Source organism: Heteronotia binoei, chromosome 3, assembly GCF_032191835.1.
Source record: "Heteronotia binoei isolate CCM8104 ecotype False Entrance Well chromosome 3, APGP_CSIRO_Hbin_v1, whole genome shotgun sequence".
Taxonomy (NCBI): Eukaryota; Metazoa; Chordata; class Lepidosauria; order Squamata; family Gekkonidae; genus Heteronotia; species Heteronotia binoei.
The window spans coordinates 10,201,870-10,224,465 of record NC_083225.1 but is presented as its reverse complement, the minus strand read 5'-3'; positions in this window follow the sequence as shown (position 1 = coordinate 10,224,465).

Below are 22,596 nucleotides of genomic sequence, written 5' to 3'. Positions count from 1 at the left end.
TAAGAAATTTCAAAATATACAGAATTAAAAAAAGAGTCACCAAATAAATTGATACAGAGACGTAATGCTAGATAAAAAAGAGTCTGAGAGTACTCAGGGGAGGGGCGGTGGCTCAGTGGTAAAGCATCTGCTTGGTAAGCAGAAGATCTCAGGTTCAATCCCCGGCATCTCCAACTAAAAAGGGTCCAGGCAAGTAGGCATGAAAAACCTCAGCTGGAGACCCTGGAGAGCCACTGCTGGTCAGGGGAGGGACAGTGGCTCAGTTGTAGAACATCTGCTGGGTAAGCAGAAGGTCCCAGGTTCAATCCCCGGCATCTCCAACTAAAAAAGGGTCCAGGCAAATAGGTGTGAAAAACCTCAGCTTGAGACCCTGGAGAGTCGCTGCCAGTCTGAGTAGACAATACTGACTTTGATGGACCCAGGGTCTGATTCAGTATAAGGCAGCTTCATATGTTCATATGTACTCCATCATTGCTGAATAATGTGTATTGGACCTAAAGCAAATACCGTAGCACCAGGGATACTATTTAAAACTGGGATTCCAGAAACTGAATGAAGCAGACAGACATAAAAATAAATAAATAAATAAATTTTAAAAAATAAATAAATGAAAAATAAATACAGAGACATAGCTAAATTATAAATGAACATTTATAGAATTCATCCTCAAAAGTATATAAAGAAAATGCATAATTATCATGACAGTTAAATGCAAACATACAACCACTCCTGTGCCCCAGAGAAGAGAGGAAAGAACAGAAGTAGAGAAAAAAAATTAGAAGTGCAGTAGAGACATTTGTGAAGGATTCTGCTTCTTCCACTATGCCCCTAGAAGAGCCTTACACTCAGCTCAGCAACGTCTTCTGGCAATCCCTGGGCCCAAAGACATCTGCTTAGCCTTCACCAGTTTTAAATAGTATCCCTGGCGCTACAGTATTTGCTTTAAGTCCAATACACATTATGCAGTAATAGGCGATGAGAATGTGTGCGATTGCTAGGAGGTAAGAAATTAATTTAGTTTTAGTTTTGTCCCCAGAAGGGTGGGCCCAGTTAAAGAGTAATGCAATCTCTGGGCGATAGAGTAGTGTTTACAGTATCACCCTGACTTTTCTTCTATTAAATCTTCAATTTGAAGCAGATGATCCAGAAACCAAAGACCATTTATATCCATGTTCCATACTAAAGGTAAATGTAGTCCCCTGTGCAAGCAGCAGTCATTTTCGACTCTGGGGTGACATTGCTTTCACAACAGACTTTTTACGGGGTGGTTTGCCATTGCCTTCCCCAGTCATCTACACTTTCCCCCCAGCAAGCTGGGTACTCATTTTACTGACCTCGGAAGGATGGAAGGCTGAGTAAACCTGGAGCCAGCTACCTGAACCAGCTTCTACTGGGATCGAACTCAGGTAGTGAGCAGATGGCTCCGACTGCAGTACTGCAGCTTTACCACTCTGCGCAACGGGGCTCTTAACGTTCCATACCACCCCCTTTCTAACCTAGTTTTATAGTTTTAACAGGGCTTTGTTTGTAGAAAAAGCCCAGCAGGAACTCATTTGCATATTAGGCCACACCCTGTGACATTGTCTCACACAAGGCTTTTCGAAAGAAAAAGTCCCGCAGGAGCTCATTTGCATATTAAGCCACACCCTCAGGAACTGTGTTCCTGTACGTTCCTGCTAAAAAAAAAAGCCTTGAGTTTTAAACTGGTTTATTTTATTTAATGAAAGACAGTTATTTAAACTTGAATGCTAAAACATATACAAATCCAAATACCAATAACAATGAATTAAAATAATTATAAACTGGTTTATAGCTCTCTCCTTGGTTTACAGTTTTAAATTTCAAGCTATAGGAAACCATCATTTATGTTTGAATCCGATTAAAAGTGCTTTGGAGTTGGGATGAAGGTAAGAACTTCTTTCCAAGCTTGGAGGTATCCTTGTGAGCCTGAAGGAGAGACTTAGTTAATTATGGGTGGAAACATCTGCTGAGTAAGGACTTCAGAAAGAAGCAGTTCACCGGCTAAGTATGCATTCTGCAAAAGAGAAAATGTTCCGGTTGTTAAGCAGTGATTCATCTTCTGTAATATACTTGGCTAGAACATTTGCTTTATATGCCCAATGAGTCAGAGAGAGAATCACTTCGACAGAGTCACTTCTTATCTTTAATCATGTTGTGCAGAAATGTTATTTTCTGTGTTTACTTTGCGTACTTTATTCAGATACATCTCTATCAGGGGGGAAAGCTGTAAGTCTAGAAATAAAGAAACTGCAAGATGGGCAATAGGACTCCATGCCAAAATGGAGGAGCTATTTGTTTAGAGGCGGGGCTTTTTTGTAGCAGGAACTCATTTGCATATTAGGCCCTGATGTAGCCAATCCTGGAGCTTACAGTAGGCCCTGTACTAACAGCCTTGTAAGCTCTTGGAGGATTGGCTATATCAGGGGTGTGCGGCCTAATATGCAAAGGAGTTCCTGATACAAAAAAGCCCCGACTTTGTGATCCCTAAAGAGTGTATTTTGATAGCTTCTCGAATGCTTAAATGTGAGAGTAAGGCATGGTCAGGTTGGCTTGGCTTATGGCATTCAAGAATTATCTCTTCTTGAAAGCTTATGAGTCAGAGTCTCTAACTGGGCTCTGAGAGACCCTGGTTTGAATCCCACTCTGCCATAGAGTTTCGGTGAGAATAAAATTTAGGAGGGGGGAAAATTTTCAGCCATTTTAGGACCTCTTGTGGGAGAAAAGAGGAGACAAAATGAAGCAAATTTAAATGAGCAATAGTCTTTAAATTAATATTCAAGTAATATGAACACAACCCAGGATTATAATTGTAAGAAGAGTTTGGAAACAGAATGAAGGGCATACACGCGTTCAGAGAAGCATCACTCATTTATCTAATGAGGAATTGTAACAGACTAATTTCAGTTAATTCCAGAAGTCTTGATTAAGATGGCGTAAAAAAAAAACTGCTGAGCTGAAGGACAGAAATCAGAGGCACAGAAGTGGAAAGGAGGTGTCTTATGCCGGGTGCCTGTTAATTTTCTTATTATGTTTGCACCATTAAAAACAAACAAACCCAAAACTAAAAACCAAAACCAAAAAAAACCCCTTCTCTTTGTTTAAAGGTTTTCGTATTAAACTGTCAGGATTCATTCTGATCCACATGGTTTCAGCCGCTTTGCTCCTGTGCAGAACTATTACAGTAGTTGCACAAATACATTTTTTCTCCCTTTGATTTGTTTACATGACAGCTACTAATTGCAACACTTTGACAGGAAAATCATACTGCTGACTAGAGATGGGGGAACAACAAGCCCAGTATGCTGCGGAAATAATATGAACAAGCCAGTCTGTTTACCCACATGTCCAGACGGAGTCTAAATATGTACGTAAGACAGCTTGAAAAAATTGTCCCGATGCACAGACATCCTAGTCCCAAGGAAAGGCAGTGATATAACCACCAGTTGCCGCAGTCCGGACTTTTCAAACCTTACCATGGCCTTTCTGATGGGAATTCAACCTTTTCCTATTCATTTTCCACAAATGGGGGAAATATATGTTTGACATTAAAAAATGCATTTGTTATGGTATTGTTTTTACTTCTCCGGGGTACCTCAAAAAGTTCTCTGAAGAGACGGCATTAAACAAAATAAAAGGAGGTGACATTTGGAAGACACTTTGGCTGCAATCACACACACCGAGACCGATTTCCCACTCACCCTACGCTGCTCTGACATTCCTCTTTTCAGCGCGGCGTCCTTCCGATTTCCCACTATCTGCCCTGAAGCTTCAGCCTGCGTTGCCATTTTTGCGTGGCAAAGAGAAACTGGTTTTTAGCGGCTTCTCTTTGCTGCACAAAAACGCCGATGCAAGCTGAAACCCTGGGGCAGATAGTGGGAAATCGGAAGGACACCACGCTGAAAAAAGGAACGTCACAGCAGCATAGGGTGTGTGAAATTGGCCTAAATAATGCACTTTCAATTCACTTTCAGTGCACTTTCCAACTGAATTTTACTGTCTGAACTGGCAAAATCCAGTTGGAAAGTGCATTAAACGTGTATTGAAAGTGCATTATTTAGTGTGTGTGATAGCAGCATGGCAATCCTTGGTGGCCATCCAACATTCCTTGGTGGCCATCCAGTTGACTCTGCTTAGTTTCCAAGAGCTGATGAGACTAGACTAGCCTGGACCATCCAGGTCAGAGCTTATTGGCTGCGATTGTCAAGTCTGTCTGTAACTCTGGCTCAGTCAGAGAGCATTCTGGGTAGAACCAAAGTATATTCAATTGCTGCTAGCTCGTACCTTCCCTACCCCTCCCTTCCTGTAGTGAGTGTCCTTGCTTTGAAATGGAGAGATGTGAAAGTCTTATCTGTGCCTTCTCAGACCTGGCTCTCAGAAGGGAGTCAGGAGCGTGCAACGATCAAGGCCATCGAGCCTGAGAACGAATTGGTAACATCAATGTGTGAATGTGCCCTGCATAATCCTCCCCCCTTAGGAATCCCTTTGAAGTGTCCCATATATGCAATGTATCTACAGGTTATTCTTTAGTCTTTCAATGCTGGCCTAGCCTCAAGTATCAGTATCAATAAAGTAGTTTCTTTGCATCAACAACGACTTGTTATTGAATCTGCCGACTTGACAGCGATCACACCAACTAAATAATCAGCCGCCCTGAGCCACTTGTGGGAAGGGCGGGATATAAATCTTAAATAAATAAAAAAATAAATAAATAAATAAATAATGCACTTTCAATCCACTTTCAGTGGACTTTCCAACTGGTTTTTACTGTGCAAACTGGCAAAATCCCATCGGAAAGTGTATTGAAAGTTGGTTGGAAGTGGATTATTTAGAGTGTGTGACCGCCGTCATTAGGTTACAGATCTCCATTAGGTTACAGATCTAAAAACTATCCGCAGCAAGAGCTAGTGGGGACATACAAGTTGACTGTCATTCTGTGTCATGTAAAAAAGCCACTTTCAAAAAGGATTAATTGGAGAAGTAGATTTAGCGGCAAAAAACAGCTCTCAGAGAAAGACATTTAACTGCTTAACGAGTCCTAAATTTGGCGTTTGTATGGCTAATGTTTTACCTTGTTGCACACAATTCCAATGGAGGGGAGGGGAAAAATCATCTTGACATTTTAGCAGCCCCACAATGATCTTCACCATATATTTTTATTTTTTTTAAAAAAAAAAAAGCTCAAATGCTCCTGCAGTTCCCCAAAAACAAGGTGGTTTAAAATAGTTTCTCCTAGACCCTCTTTCTCACTAATTATTTCACAATCTGTTGCATGCTATTTTTCATTCTTTCTGTTGTTGTTCTAGCTTTGATGAAATGACGTGGAGCGAAAGCTTATCCCCCCCCCGCCCCGTTTACGATATTAGGTAACCGCTGACTGTAGGAATAAAAATAAGCAAAGGGACAAATGTGTTCTAAATGTCAATTGGAAAGCGACACATTTGTTCTGCATGAAAATTCCGCCTCCCCCAGCTACTGAATGTGAAGAGGACGATTTTCATCGGTGCGTCCTGCAAAACCTTTGTTCAGGATTTGAATGGGGATGTTATGTGGATTGCATGTAAAAGTGCTCTCTGCCATCTGCTCTCTGAAATCCTTCAGTCCCAACATTGTGTTAATGTTTCCATCTGTACCTTAATTAATAACTTCATTACGGATAACAGGCAGTGTGATAAAACATTTGCACGCTGCCGATTACTGTGTCTGCCACTTGGTTCTTGACTGAAACATTGGTGGGTGAAGCATTAAAGAAGCCATCTCCTGAAATTGTGGATGGGGGGGTGGGGGAGATGTATAAATTTTGGTCCATATATGATGGCAGTACATCACAAAGCCAAGGACATCGAACGTTTGGCTAAATTAAGCATCTTGCTATCAAAACACAATAAAATCCTATGAGAAGCATCTGTTAGAGGCTTTTGTCAATAATAAACATTGGCTTTGATGCAACTACACAGAGATAACTGGCCTAAGTATAGTACATCCAGCCCAGCAACATTTGTTCAACACAGAGAGAACTTATGGTAACCTCTATAACAATCTTAGAAAGCCGCGTGGCACAAAGTGATAAAGCTGCAGTCCTGCAGTCCTGAGCTCTGCTCATGACCTGAGTTCGATCCCTGGTGGAAGCTGGGTTTTCAGGTAGCCGGCTCTAAGTTGACTCATCCTTCCGAGGTCGATCAAATGAGTACCCAGCTTGCTGGTGGGGGAAAGCGTAGATCACTGGGGAAGGGAATGGAAACCACCCTGTAAAAAGTCTGCCGTGAAAACGTGAAAGCAAAGTCACCCCAGAGTCGAAAATGACTTTCCTTTCCTATAACAATCTTACCATAGAGTTTCTGACAATTCCTAGAGCTACCCTTGTTACTTTCTTATAGCTCTAGGAATAATCAGGAACTATATTGGCAGAGTTTCTGTAAGCACCGGAGGCCTTGTTTTTCCTATTTTTCATCCCAGGATGAATGTGATTCCCCTTTGGCTCCAGTTTCTGCCGCTGGCAGGCAACAGCTGTAGTCAGGGCTTTTTTCATAGAAAAAGTTCAGCAGGAACTCATATTCATATTAGGCCACAGTCCCTGACATCATCATTGTTTCTTGCAGGGCTTTCTATAGGAAAAGCTCAGCAGGAATTAATTTGCATATTAGGCCATACCCCCTCATGCCAAGCCAGCCGGAACTGCGTTCCTGTGCATTCCTGCTCAAAAAAAAAAAAAAGACCTGGCTGTAGCTGGTTGGAGTCCTTTGGAGCTCTCCTTGAACCATTTCTGGATTCAGCTGGCTGTCACACATGACCCTGGACTTTACATGATGTAATAACCCAGATTGTCATTCCAGTTTGTGCCCACATTACCCTCATCACCCCCCCCCCCCCAATACCTTTCTAGAGACCTTGGCAGGGCTTTTTTTGTAAGAGGAACTCCTTTGCATTTTAGGCCACACACCCCTGGTGTAGCCAATCCTCCGAGCTTACAGGGCTCTTAGTGCAGGGCCTACTATGGCCTAATATGAATATGAGTTCCTGCTGAACTTTTTCTATGAAAAAAGCCCTGACTACAGCTGTTGCCTGCCAGCGGCAGAAACTGGAGCCAAAGGGGAATCACATTCATCCTGGGATGAAAAATAGGAAAAACAAGGCCTCCGGTGCTTACAGAAACTCTGCCAATATAGTTCCTGATTATTCCTAGAGCTATAAGAAAGTAACAAGGGTAGCTCTAGGAATTGTCAGAAACTCTATGGTAAGATTGTTATAGGAAAGGAAAGTCGTTTCCGACTCTGGGGTGACTTTGCTTTCACGTTTTCACGGCAGACTTTTTACGGGGTGGTTTCCATTCCCTTCCCCAGTGATCCATGCTTCCCCCCCCCAGCAAGCTGGGTACTCATTTGACCGACCTCGGAAGGATGGTACAAAAAAAGGAATAGCAGTGCCTAGGATGTACGTGTGAGAAGCTGATGTGATTGCATCATGAGATTATACAAAGGAAATGTTCTGTAGAAAGCAACAACATCTCCTGCTTTTCACTTGCTTTTGCATTCGAAGTTCTACTTCGAATTTAGAGAGGATGCCAGTAAAAGCTGCTGAGATTAACTCACTGTCACTTTGGGAAGAACTTTCCTCCTGAGAAATATTATTTCCCCTAAAAAACTTACCCCTAATTGACACGAGCGTCAACTGGGTCTTTAATTTTGTCCCGGCAATCAATTCTGGACACAATTATGCAAGCGCAATCAATTGCAAGCACAAATCATCTTTCTCCCCCTGATTCATTCCTACAATTGATTGCACCTGTTAATTTTGGAATGCAGATCCTCACATAAATAATAGTTAGCTGAGGAGCAACAACCTGCTTCCAGCTTTTGTGGTAGAATAAATTGGGGGAAAGGCTGTTTACATTTCACTGGGGTCGGGCTTGACCAGGGGTGGCCAAACTGTGGCTCTGGACCCACATGTGGCTCTTTCGCACGGATTGTGTAGCTCTCAAAGCCCCCACTGCCTGGCGTAGAAAAGGCATTGCTATCTTTAAAGGACTTATCTAAGCCGAGACAGCCTGTGGCTTGGGGGATGCACTTAAAGTTAAAGTTGCTTTCTGTTGTGTATGAGGACTCAAGTGAAGACTGAATATGTCAGGCCATGCTTCATTGAAGTTATTGATGCTTTATGATCATGTTTGTGCTATGCTTACTAATACCGTTGCTGAATAAAATGCTATGCCACTAATACCTGTGCCCTGCAAGAGAAGGAGGAGGGGTGGGAATGGAAGTTGCCAAAACTCCAAAGGCCAGCAAAGCCTATGAAGTGCAGGGCGCCAAGCTCGCCTCTCTGGCACCTCCCGAGCAAAGCAAGGACATCACCAGGGGGGAGAATGCAACCATCACCGGTAACAGATAAGCAGGCTTGTGAAAGTGTTACTTGCAGGGACAACTGTAGTTTTATTATGAGAAGTAGTTTAAAGCCCAAGCCTTTGAAGTGTATTCATAAATGCCAATCATTCCAGCTATCTGTTATCAGTTTCAATGAATCCATGTAGAGAGTAACATTGTTGTAATCAATAAATGAAACTTAGTTTTGAACAAAGACAAGTCTGATCATTTTGAAACTTCAATGAACCCTTTGCTGACATTATAGGGTGTCTCTGCCGGGTTCATTGGAGTCATACGAACGGAGCTGGGAGACTTGGGCGCAATGGGCAGCAGGATCCAAATCCCTGCTGTCCTGCTCCAATCATGGGCCCCTTGCTGGTTGGGATGATCCAATAACGTGCTTGCATGGGAATCCTGGGTTGTATATAGTTGTCCCAGTTCCTCAGTCTTGAAGCGCAGTCTGCCTAATGCTGTATCTAATAAAGGGCTGATGTTCACTACAATCTCGCCTCTTCCATGAGTTGAGCCCACTATATTATACTTTCTTTCTACCTGTCCATCATTCCTCCCATCTGTTTTTCGCCCTCCTTCCCGCCAATATTTGATGTTCATGTCTTTCGGCTCTCAAACATCTGACGTTTATTCCATGTGGCTCTTACATTAAGCAAGTTTGGCCATCTCTGGGCTGGACCCTTTGAGGTGTTCAGAAGCATCCTGGGAATTATGAGAGGACTCTGTACATAAGAGTACCCAGGGGTGGAATTCTAGCAGGAGCTCCTTTGCATATTAGGCCACAACCCCCTTACAAGGCTCTTTTTTGAAAGCTCTTGGAGGATTAGCTACATCAGGGGTGTGTGGCCTAATATGCAAAGGAGCTCCTGCTAGAATTCCACCTCTGGGAGTACATAAGAGTATTTCCGCTCTTTCTTTCCAAGGCTGATCCTTGGCAGCCACTATTAAACTGCAGTGTACTTTCAGTGGGAGGCCCCTGCCTGACTCCCATATGAAAAATCTGATTTAGTTTCGTTGTAGAGCTGAGATGGATCAGGACAATCAGATAGATAGAATGCACACAAACCTGAATTGTCAAGTATTTGAAAAATATATCTGTTACAGTAGGAAGAAGCAAGAGTCCAGCAGGCCTGTAGCCAGAAAATATTCAGTCAGGGGCCCCTGGGGAAAGTGGTGGGGCACCCTGTGACGGAACCGGTCTGATTCTGCCTTCGGAACCAGTCCCATCAATTCCCTTTTGAGTTGCCGACTCCTGAATGGAGCTAATCTTCTCCCCGCCACTAGGGGATTCTGCCACCACCTGTTCAATTTAGGGGTTCCTGACTGAGAGGAACAGGCCTCCCAATCCCCCTTGCCAGTTCTGAGGCCTGGCCCCAAGGTCCTCTGCCAACCCAGCACCTGGTTAGAGACCAAAGTCCTTCTTTGGGACACCCCTGGAGGATTGGCACCCTTGCCAACTGTATGCCTTCCCCCTTCCCTGGACTCCCCTCTTGCAGTAGCGTGGTCTAAGGCTGTTGGGGAAACTACGTGGTACAGAGGGACTACCTTTTAAAAAGACAAAATAAATCAAACTAGGGAAAAACGCTCCTTCTTTCCCTTGCTCTGACCATGCCTTCCAAGACTATATTCCAACTCAAACTCCGAGACTGTTGGCAGAATCACTCACTGAATTGAACTGAGGGTTTCCCGCTCAAAATCTCCCATATCAAACCCAGTTCCCATCCAGGAACAGGTTTACCTCTCTTGCGGCATTCTGGGAGGCAGACCTCAATGACTTCCTTTTCTCTCTAGGAGCCCCCCCCCCCGCCGAAATGCTGGTTCCAGACAGGAGGGAGGGGGCAGGAGGAGGAGACTAGGCTGAAGCCTGCCTCGAGTTTGACAGCCTCCTCCTGCCAACTCCCAGATAAACATAGCCTAAAATGACGTTTCTCCACATACCCCAAAAACTAAAATGTTTAAAAAATAAAATAAAATAAATTAACTGCAAACAGAAATGCTAAGCTGCTAAAGGAAGGGGAAAAAACAAGGAAGGGGGAGGGACTTGGAGCTCATTTACTAGACAGTTTGAATTTGGAGTTGGGGGGTTGGGGATGTTGGGGGGTCTTGGGTTTAAGTTGAGGGTGGGGCCCCCACAAGTCCCCCTGTAGCTACAGGCCTGGAGTCTAGTATTACTTAAAGGCTAACAAAATTTGTGTCAAGATATGAGATTTTGTGACCCACTGCTCACTTTGTCAGCTAAAGCTAGAATACCTTAATACCTGTTAGAGTACACTTGTTAGCTGGCTAAGTTTAACATGCCACCATCTGCACTCCTGACAGAAAGATTTAAAAAACAAAAACAAACATCCCATCTAATTGTAGTTTTTTTCCTTGCGCTGCTGATGTAACTGAAACATTGCTTCACGTATTTTCCCATTGTACAGTCTATGTACAGCCATGCTTGGATTGTTTGGAACTGGTGGCAAAACATTTGAGCAGAAGACTCTCAAAATTTTATTGGCAAGGGCTAACCAAAGAACTACTATGTCTTTGGTGAAGTATTCATTCCCTGCCATCAAAATATGGACTGAGATAAAGTCCAGTGTATGATTTACTTAGATTCTAACCCTTAACCTGTTTGATATAAGAGCATAAGAGAAGCCATGTTGGATCAGGCCAATGGCCCATCTAGTCCAACAGTCCAAAACCCAAGTGCCATCAGGAGGTCCATCAGTGGGACCAGGCCACTGGAAGCCTTCCCACTGTGCCCCCCCCCAAGCACCAAGAATACAGAACATCACTTGCCCCAGACAAAGAGCTCCATCTATACCTTGTAGCTAAGAGCCACTGATGGACCTCTGCTCCATATTTTCATCCAATCCCCTCTTGAAGCTGTCTGTGCTTGCAGCCGCCACCACCTCCTGCGACAGTGAATTCCATATATTAGAATGAATTACAAATGATGTGATTATATGTAGATAATTTTACAATAATGTTTTTTTTCTCCCTCTGTTTTTGATGGGCCTCTGGACTGACTGACATTATACCTGTTAGAGTTTTCTGCTGGTTTAAGTTATTTGCACACTACAAATGACAGTTTCTTTGACTTTATCTTAATGTTCTTTTGAACCAAAGGGCTTGAACAGATTGAGATCCAACCCTCTTACAGGTAATCACCACAGCTAATTATGCAGCAATTGCCAAGGTAGTTTTCCAGTCCTCATCTACAAGGAAAGCCTGAATGATATTTAAATTCAGGGTAGCTAGAAAATTTTGGATCAACAACTGAAGCTATAAAGTTCACGGCCACAATTACTAAATCAATATAGAAAATGTTTATAAATATCTTTGATGATGCATGGAATGGATGATTTTAAGTCTGTCGTGTTATAGAAGTATGAGGGACAATCTGACCAGGATACTGACATTCATTGGGTTTTGCCCTATTGGATACCTTTTTCCTATGGAGTTGAATGCCAAGATCAATTTTTTCCTGCTTCTTATGAATATCATTCTTAACTCTGCATTATTTGTGATGTTGGTCTGTAACTATATTGCAGCTATAAGCTTTCCAATTTTAATATGGTTTCTATATGATGTTCACTTTGAATCTTTTTTGCATTTTATGAAGTGTGGTATTGAAGGTGAATTCTTCAACTCTTTAGGTAGCCCCGTGGCGCAGAGTGTTAAAGCTGCAGTACTGCAGTCCTAAGCTCTGCTCACAAGCTGAGTTCGATCCCCGGCGGATGCTGGGTTTTCAGGTAGCCGGCTTGAGGTTGACTCATCCTTTCATCCTTCCGAGGTCGGTAAAATGAGTACCCAGCTTCCTGGGGGGGGGGGAGTGTAGATGACTGGGGAAGGCAATGGCAAACCACCCGGTAAAAAGTCTGCCATGAAAATGTTGTGAGAGCAACATCACCCCAGAGTCGGAAACGACTGGTGCTTGCACAGGGGACCTTTCCTTTTCCTTCCACTCCTGGTGGACCTGTATATACATAAAACAATTTTGGGGAAATATTATTACAGAAATACACCAGATTACCAATGTCAAACTTCCGTTTGACCCCAAAGTTTTATTATTAAGCAAATGGTCTCCCTCAGATGATAACTTGACTGAAAATATAAGATACACATTTTGCTTTCGGTAGTATTCACTACCACTGCAGCCAAATGGATATCCCATTATAAGCCAACAATTATTGACTGGCAACAACCTCTGTGGGGACACTTTATAATGACTAAAATTTCCAATTCAATGGTTTTTTCTTCTGTTGATAAGGGTGAAAAACATTTTGTATCAATTTGGTTTCCTATTGTAGAATATTTGGCAACTTTAGACATAATTCCTAAGAATTCGATGTACAATTAAATGCCATCTAATGATGGTCAACTGAATGTCTTACGTTACTTCTGTTTTTAAAATCGAAACTTGAAGCTATATACTTACCTATCTACTTTCGGTAAAGGTTTTTCTTTTGATTTGTAATATCGTTTGGAACACTTAATTAAGGGGAAAAATAATTTTTAAGGAGTATTTAGAGTGTGAGGTCTCTTGGCACTCGTCCCGAGCGTCTTGAGAAGCCAGCTTAATTTGTGACTCATTGTGAATAAGACTTTGACTTTGTAGGGTAAACTGACTTTATTCCGAATGGGAGAAGAAGAAGAAGAAGAAGAAGAAGAAGAAGAAGAAGAAGAAGAAGAAGAAGAAGAAGAAGAAGAAGAAGAAGAAGAAGAAGAAGAAGAAGAAGAATTGCAGATCAGAGACTCAGAGCAGCTTACAATCTCCTATATCTTCTTCCCCCACAACAGACACCCTGTGAGGTGGGTGGGGCTGGAGAGGGCTCTCACAGCAGCTGCCCTTTCAAGGACAACCTCTTCCAGAGCTATGGTTGACCCAAGGCCATTCCAGCAGGTGCAAGTGGAGGAGTGGGGAATAAAACCCGGTTCTCCCAGATAAGAGTCCACACACTTAATCACTACACCAAACTGGATCTCTGAGGGGTGAGATATATTATTGTGAGGGTGAACGTTTTAAATGTTTTCAAAATGCTTCTTGCACATTTGACAGATGGTTATTGGAGCACTGGTTTATGTCCCAGTACCTGATGAATCAACATGTGAATGGCTGATCTCAGCTAGTGACCCGTTGTCATACATTTGGGATATCCAAAAACACACTTCGCGGTCCCCAGGGTTCTTTTGAGAGAGACTGAGTTTCTATATGAAAGGCCATATTCCAGACTGTAGACTCAGTGGTATTCGATGTGCATTTGAATTTTCTTCCATTTGAAAAAAAAAAATAAGAAAAAAAAAACAATTTACCCCCAGCAGCACATGGGATCCTTTCCTTTGAGTCAATAGTTGAATCTTTTGATAATGTTGAGTTGTACTGCTCATCTTGTACTAATTGCATATTTTGAAGAAAGAATACAAATATACCACAATTAATATTTATAAGTATTTATTATATTGGTTTAGTGATCGTGGGCATGAGCTTTATAGCTTCAGTCACTGGTTCAGTGTTATGGCTTCCTCCCAAGGTTTTGGTAAGAAATTTTTGGGTGGTAGGGCATTGGGAAATCCTGTGGGGCAGGAGGGGGAAGGAAGGGGAGAGAGAGAGATGCCGATAGAATGGTATTTGTCCTCTTTCTTCATTGATTATGTGGATTCATTGATTATGTGGATAGCATTGGGGGGCAATGCCCCCCACAGGTGAGCACCACCCCACAGGAAAAAAAATTAAAAAACAGATAGTTAAAAATATTTGTCCCAGGGGGGAAAAATGAGACTGAGGTTTCCTGACCGTGGCTGTCATTTTGGAAACCCCACACACATCTTACATTTAAAAAATATTTTAAATTATCTATTATTTATTTATTTTTCTGAGGGGGTGGTGCTCACCTGTGGGGGCTACAAGCAAATGCCCCCATGACTATGGGCCTGAGTCCGCATAATCTATGAAGAGGGAGAAGAAATACTTTTCTCTCAAATTGGACCAGATTTCACACACCCATAAAAGCTGACCACATCCACATTTACAAACTCGCTGTGCCTGCGAATCAGCCTTCCAGTATGGCTGAGGGAAAAGAATTTAACTGAATGAGCATGAATGCTCCTCTATAATGAGGGATTCAGAGGGTAGCCAAATTGGTCTGCAGTACGGTAGCTCGATTTGTATCCAATTATATCTTATTAACTAAAGAAAAGATCCCCAAAATCTTCCTGGTTTCTAAGGTGCTTCTGGACTCAAATCTAGCCCCTCAGAGAGCCAGTCTGGTGTAGTGGTTAAGTGTGTAGACTCTTATCTGGGAGAACCGGGTTTGGTTCCCCACTCCTCCACTTGCACCTGCTGGAATGGCCTTGGGTTAGCCATAGCTCTTTTATCTGGGAGAATCGGGTTTCATTACCCACTCCTCCACTTGCAGCTGCTGGAATGGCCTTGGGTTAGCCATAGCTATCACAGGAGTTGTCCTTGAAAGGGCAGCTGCTGTGAGAGCCCTCTCCAGCCCCACCCACCTCACAGGGTGTCTGTTGTGGGGGGAGAAGATATAGGAGATTGTAAGCCGCTCTGAGTCTCTGAGTTCAGAGAGAAGGGCGGGGTGTAAATCTGCAGTCTTCTTCTTCTTCTTCCAGGGCCTATTTTAAACTCTTGGAGGATGGGCTACATAAGAGGGGTGTGGCCTGATATGCAGAGGAGTTCCTGCTAGAAAAAAAAGCCCTGTACCCCGCTCATCTCTACCTTAAGGAGTCTCAAAGAGGCTTCCAATTGCTTTTACCTTTCTTTCCACACAACAAGCACCTTGAGGGGTAGGTGGGGCTGAGAGACTACTGAGAAAACTGTGACCACCCCATGGCCAGCCAGGAGGCTTCATCTGGGGGAAGAGTGGGGCATCAAACCAGGTTCTCCAGATCAGACTCCACCATGCTTAACCACGCTGGCACATTCATTGCATTATAATATACCATGCCAATTTGGAAGAATTCAAACTTTAAAAAATATATATATATATAAGTTCATTATGGTGAGATCATCATTTGACCCGTTTCCTCCATTTTTTTTTTTTCATTTCACTCCCTCTTCTCCAGGTGTTCAAAGGAGTTAGCACTCAATTAAAAAATGTAATCCCATGCTTTTGGGGGGGGGAAAATCACATTTTAATCAACAACAGAATGCCTGTTACAATTCTATGGTAATGATATCCCATCAAAGGGAAGTGTCAAGTGGTACATATTTACTTCTGACTTTCCCAGATGCTCTCGTCTTATAACAAATTTGAGTTTGTTCCGACCCTTAACCTGGAAGTGCCAAGAAATTGCAAGAAAAGCCCAAACTGTTTTGATAACTACCAGCATCTCCTGGAAGGGAGGGGGGGGAGTCTGAGCAGCCCATGTTAGCACTAAATTCTTTGAAAGCAAAATGTTTTGAGATTGAAAATCTGCTTCAACCGAGCATCCGTGGATTGTGCAGGAGAGATAACTTGTGTTAGAAGCACAGGATCTCTCCTGGACTCAGCATCTTCCTCCGGTATGCTGGAAGACATGGGATCTGAACACCATTAGAAGAAACACAGCAGTAAAATTTAAAAGTCTGCTAATGAAATAGCAGATCTGTATCTTCAGGAAAGTGCCAATAAAGCCAGACACGATCCATCAGGCTAAGCCTGAAAGTCTACAAGCAAACTTCAACAAGAGAGCCAGTATGGTGTAGTGGTTAAGTGCATGGACTCTTATCTGGGAGAACTGGGTTTGATTCCCCACTCCTCCACTTCCACCTGCTGGAATGGCCTTGGGTCAGCTATAGCTCTCACAGGAGTGGTCCTTGAAAGGACAGCAGGTGCAAGAGCTCTCTCAGCCCTCTCACCTCATGGGGTGTCTGTTGTGGGGGAAGAAGATAAAGGAGATTGTAAATTGCTCTGAGTCTCTGATAAAAATCTGCAATTCTTCTTCTTCTTCTTTGGATTTTGGTAGTCCTAGCCCAAAGTGCCAGACTTGTTATAAAACTGTCCATAGAAAAAAAAAAATGGAGATGAACTCAGTGTTCACCTAGCACTTATGTGTCAGGTCTCTGACCTACCTTCAATAATAACAACTCTCCATAGGTTCAGGATAAACATTTATTGTAAGAGAGAACTAGTGACACGGGTTAACACCAGTGTCAGAACTCAGATACAACTGCAGGTTGCCTACCTGTCAGGGGAGGGACGGTGGCTCAGTGGTAGAGCATCTGCTTGGGAAGCAGAAGGTCCCAGGTTCAATCCCTGGCATCTCCAAAAAAAGGGTCCAGGCAAATAGGTGTGAAAATCCTCAGCTTGAGACCCTGGAGAGCCGCTGCCAGTCTGAGAAGACAATACTGACTTTGATGGACCAAAGGTCTGATTCAGTATAAGGCAGCTTCATATGTTCATACGTGCAGGTGTGTCAGATATACTCGTTCATTGTAACCGTTACAAGGGCACCTTTTGTGCTGGGCGCAAGATTCATTCAAAAGCAAGGCAAACACAGGATGCTACAAATTGTTTACACAGTACAAAGCAACATATAAAATCACCGTGAAATAACACACAGGAGTAACCTCGAAGACCCGGCTGAGAAGGAGTGAGCTGGCCTCTCTTTCAGTTTTCTCTAGACAAAGCAAACATTTGTACATAGCAAAAACAACGGCAAGGGCTCTTGACATACTGCCCCCCCCCTTAAACTGGCCGCCAGGATTTCAAGGGCTCTTGACATAATTATGTTCCAGACAGGCCCTTATCCATATGCCCCCAATTGTGGAAGTCAGGTAGATGGCCACAAGAGAGATTGCCTTCTTCATGGTGACACCATAAGGTGTTTCAGGTGGATAACCAGGGTTCTTCTTATAGCAGGAACTCCTTTGCATATTAGGCTACACCTCCTCGATGTAGCCAATCCTCCAAGAGCTTACAGGGCTCTTCTTACAGGGGCTGCTGTAAACTCTTGGAGGATTGGCTAAGTCAGGGGTGTGTGGCCTAATATGCAAAAGTGTTCCTGCTACAAAGAAAAAGGTCCTGTGTGTAACCATCTTGTTCTGCAGTAGAAGAACAAGAGTCAAGTCCAATTTAGTCTGACACTGACCACAACACTGCACTGGATTTTTACTGATTATATCTACCAACCCCAATTTTGTTAATTGTTATAATGTATGCTGGTCTGAATACGGAAGGGTGAACCCTTACCCACTTTCTCAGGGGAACCTTTTGTCAAATCCTCAGTCTCTCAGGAACATCAAACAGACCATTGATATAATAGCAGTTTATTGAACCTTGATAACTGTATCAGGCATGCAGGTCTTGCAAAGACTGGCAGCACCGGTCTTTGCCTCCCTTATATACGTTTGATATAACCATTATATTTCAAAGGAAAGTGCGGGACGCTGAAGTGAGAAAATGTGTGTGAGGAATCCTATAGTCCAGAGGATCCCAAACTTATTTGGTCTAACGCCCCCTTTCCAGAAAAAAAAACTCAGTGGCCTCTTGGAAATCTTCAGCTCTGACTAGCGCACTGGGAAGGTGCCGCTGCTCAGTCGCTTTCAACCCGAAAGCTGCAGGCAGGGGTGAGATGGGGTGCTCTTTGGAGACTTCCTTGGAAACCTCTGACAAGCACAAGCAATGTTTGCCCTGCAAAGAAAAGCAGTGACACGACAGCACCACCAGGGGCTCTCAGCTTGCCTGCTGGCTGGTGTGATAGTACCACATGGAAAGGGGGAGAAAAGGGGCGTCCAGCGTCACCCCTGGCAGGGTGGCACACTAGGAAGTTGCCTACCCGCCAACTCCCACGTGCTGGCCCTGCAGAAGACACTCTGTATCTGGGGCATTGCAGTTGGCTGAAATCAACAGAAGCAACCACCTGGTAACCAGAGGACTGTAAGAAGCTTGACGGTCTGCAGAAAACCTTGTGAGGAGAAAGCTACAGGTTGGAACTCTTCAGAGAAGTTTGTGCAATTGCCTCAGTGCTTCCACTGTCCTGACCCAAACTGTATTGCTGAGAGAGAAACTGCAAGCAACCTTGAGAAGCTGTTAGTTGTAGCAAGTATTGGCTAAGATAGACTACTAAGGGGTTTTTTTTCCCCTGTGTTTCTTGTTTGTCTGTATACCTCTATTTTTTTATTCTGTCTTGTAAATGAACTGCATCCTTCTTATATTTTAATTGGAAGGAGTTCTGGTCTTCATGACCAGTCTAATTAGGTGAATTCGCACTAAGTAGCAGACAAAAAGGAACCCTCTATTTTTGTTAATTGGAATTTTTCTCTAAATTAGAAATTCTGGACCCCTCCCAGAAATGTGATGTTTTGACACCTCCCACCCTCTTCTTATCTCTTATCTCCTCTTTTCTCTTCACTTCTCTCTTCTTCCTTTATGCTTCCACTGCCCCCTTATTATTATTCACCACCCCCCAATTGCACCCAAGGCTACCACCACCATCTTAGATTGTTCCAGCACCCCCCAGGGGGCAATATCACCCACTTTGGGAAACACTGCTGAAGTCCATCCCCTCCCAGGTGCATCTAGCCTGGCCAGTTAGCCTTGGTCAGCTAGGCAACCACCAGGCCGGTGGAGTCTTCTTGATAACTTTGTTGCAAAGAGATAGTGCCACAAAGCGAAAGCAGCAAGAGAACATCAGAACAGCAAGAAACAGGAATTCATGGCAAGACCCTTGACACAAATCCCCAAACTGGGCAGCAGGTAATATTTTAAGTATTTTTTTTTTTTTACACAGAAAATACTGGTCATAGAAGGTCTGATACAGAGGATGACTGTGAGTCACAAAACTTAAGAAAAAAATGGGGAAATATATATATATATATATTACTACAAAAGTGCAATAATGTGCTTGGATCAGGATCTTGCCTTCTTCTGGCAGCGTAGAAATCCTGACAAACTAGTTTTTCCACCCTCTTCAGTGGTGTTGATTGCTTTGAAAGTGGCCTGCTCTAAGGAATAGGGATAGGCACAAGCCAGGAAAACACAATTTGGTTTGAACCATGAACTGAATCATGAACCAAAACAGGACGTTTGTTTGCAAACCAAACTGGTTGCAAACCAAACTGAGCCTGCTTCGGCGGGGGAGGGCGGGGTACAAATAAAATTTATTATTATTATTATTATTATTATTATTATTATTATTATTATTATTATTATTATTATTATTATTATTATTATTATTATTCATGGCCCAGCAAACCCTATTGAAAGGGAACTCAATCTCTTTAAAAGGGGGTTGGAGAAAGCCCCCAAAATAGCTGAGTAAGGGGAAGCTGCTTGCTGTCCACTAGGGATAGGCACAGAATGTGAAAATAGGGGTTCGTTGTGTTCATTTCATTGCTGGGTGGCCTGATTCGATGGTTTGTTTCATTTCATTTTTTTTTTCCTGAACAATTTGTGGTTCATTGGTTTGTTTGTTTCAGGAAGGTGTAGAATGCCCTCGAGTGGGCTAGAGATGCCAGACTTGTGGCAAACTCTTCAGAAAACTCTCTGCTACCTGCTTGCCAAGATTGCTGTGAATTGGACTGGGAGAGGGGCAAGCTACAGCCCCTCAAAGCAGGTGCCCCCAGTAAACTGCTCTCCTAGGAGTTGGGGAAAGAAAGGGAAGACCCCTGCAACTTTGGTCAGTTTCACTCCCATGAAGCTAGGAAACTACTTGACACTGCAACTCTGCTCTCCCAGCCCCTGAGCTTCTTGTCAGTTTCAATGGAAACTGACCAGAAGTACAGGAACTGGGTGAGCGGTGCTGTGATATCAAGTCAATTTCACTGGAAACTGACAAGAAGCACAGGGGGCAGGAAGATCAGAGCTGCTGCTTCTAGTCAGTTTCACTGGAAACTGACCAGAAGTGCATATGCCAGCACCAGGCTGTCTGGAAAAATGAAGGAAACGTAAACCAAATTACATGCCATGAAAAAAGGTCTATTTGTTTCATGTTTGGGTGAGGTGGTATCAGCCGAATCAGTTCAGGATGAATCACGAATCAGCCATTTTTAGCATGAATCATGATTCGTGCTTCAATTCATGCCCATACCTACTGCTCAGCTGTTTTGGACTGTCTCGTGCTTAAACTTTAAAGGGACTGCACAAGACAGCTCAAAACAGCTGATAGGGAACAGAAAGCAGGGGTTCAAAAGGATATGGAATCTTTCTAGGCCCTTGCTTTCTGCTCCATCCACAAATCACCATGAACCACCATGAACTGCTTTAAAAGTTTGTGGAAGTTCATGACGAGACTCCCCAACGAATTCTGTTCACGAAGCACAAACGGGGCAAAATTTACGACGAAACTTGCTTCGTGGTTCGGTTTGTGCCTTTCCCTATTAAGGAATGACTTGAACAATTTTTTTTTCACCTTCCAGACTAAAAAAGAGAACTTTATGTAGAAAAAACAGAGAGAGAGAAACCAATTTCTGTACAGCACAGACGATCTTGATATATATGGGGGGGGCAGGAGCCAAGATTTTGTTCAATATTATTGATTTTTGTTGCAGAACAGCAAAGGCGGGGTGGGGAGGGGAATATTGGCTGCTTTGCCCTGACCTGACTGATCCAGGCTAGCCGAGCCTCACCAGATCTTGGAAACTGTCCCGCGATATTAGGAAAGAAGGTGGCGAAGCAACTTGCCGTCGGCTGCTGCAGCGTAATAATAGCTGAGCTAGCTTTTCAAATATACCATCGAGAAGTACTCTACAATTTACGGTTGGCGGATGTCCTCCTAGGTGGCGTTTGAATCAAAATGAATGAGATTACCTCTCCGAAGGCACTGAAATAAAAAAAAAAAATTGTACATGAGAGACCAGAAAAATGAAAGCCAGATCCGACTCTCAACTCTAGGGATTGATGGCTTGCAGGTGGCTCAACATGGGACGTAAGAGGAATCATTCAAAAAGCTGTGGAGCCTATACTTTGTACTTAAATGCACGAACACAAGTGATGCTGTCACACAGCATCGTAGTTAGGCTTGCCATGTGCCCACTACTGGCAGGCAAGCTCCTGACAGTTATGCTCTCTGCCTGCTGATGCTCAACTAGTCAGCAGGTGGAAGGAGGCGCCAATAGCTGCTGCTGCAGTACGACATCACTTTCAGCATGACCATCACGCTATGGCAATACCCTAGAACTCATTTTAAAAACTCAATGGGAAACATGGAGGGTTTTTTCCTAGTTCTAGAGCCTCGCCATAGAGTGATGTCGATATTTCTGGAGTTGTGGTGGAAGTGGTTGCTATGTAGCAATGGCTGTTTCCCCCTCCCCCATGCAAGTTCTGCTACTGCCATTGTTTGGGGGAGTACTTTTTGGGGTAGTGGTTAAGTGTGCGACTCTTATCTGGGAAACCCCCACTCCTCCACTTCCAGCTGCTGGAATGGCCTTGGGTCAGCCATAGTTCTCACAGAGCTTGTCCTTGAAAGGGCAACTTCTGGGAGAGAGCTTCTTGAGAGCCAGTTTGGTGTAGTGGTTAAGTGTGCAGACTCTTATCTGGGAGAACCGGGTTTGATTCCCCACTCCTCCGCTTGCACCTGGTGGAATGGCCTTGACTTAGCCATAGCTCTGGCAGAGGTTGTCATTGAAAGGGCAGCTGCTGTGAGAGCTCTCTCAACCCCGCCCACCTCACAAGGTGTCTGTTGTGGGGGAGGAAGGTAAAGGAGATCGTGAGTCGCTCTGAGACTGGGTTTCAGAGTGGAGGGTGGAATGTAAATCCAATATCTTCTTCTTCATCTTGGGAGAGCTCTCTCAGCCCCACCTGCCTTACAGAGTGTCTGCTGTGGGGGGAGAAGTTATAGAAGATTGTAAGCCACTCTGAGTCTCTGATTCAGAGAAAATGGCAAATCTACAGTCTTCTTTTGTGTGTGTCTGTGTGTGTCTGTGCATGGAAGTCATGGAGACCTCTAGTGACTGACCTCTATTGGGGGTCTGGGGGATATTCAGAGAGGTGGCTGAATAAAGCTTGCCCCTGACCTCCTGACTGCTGGCATTTCAAGGAGTTCTCCCATCCAAGGACTTGCCAGAGTTGACCATGCTTAGCTTCTGAGATCTGACAAGATCAGGCTTGCCTCTCCCTTCTTTGACCAGTGGCCAGGCCGAGATGGTCCACCACAGAACTGTGGCTCCAGCCAAGTTAGAGGGTGTTTCGAGTTACAAACATTTACTCAAGAAGGTGGGCAGATTTTAAAGGATTTTCAAAAGGGACAGAAACATGGTAGCTTAAGAACATCAGTAAAAGTGGCTTTT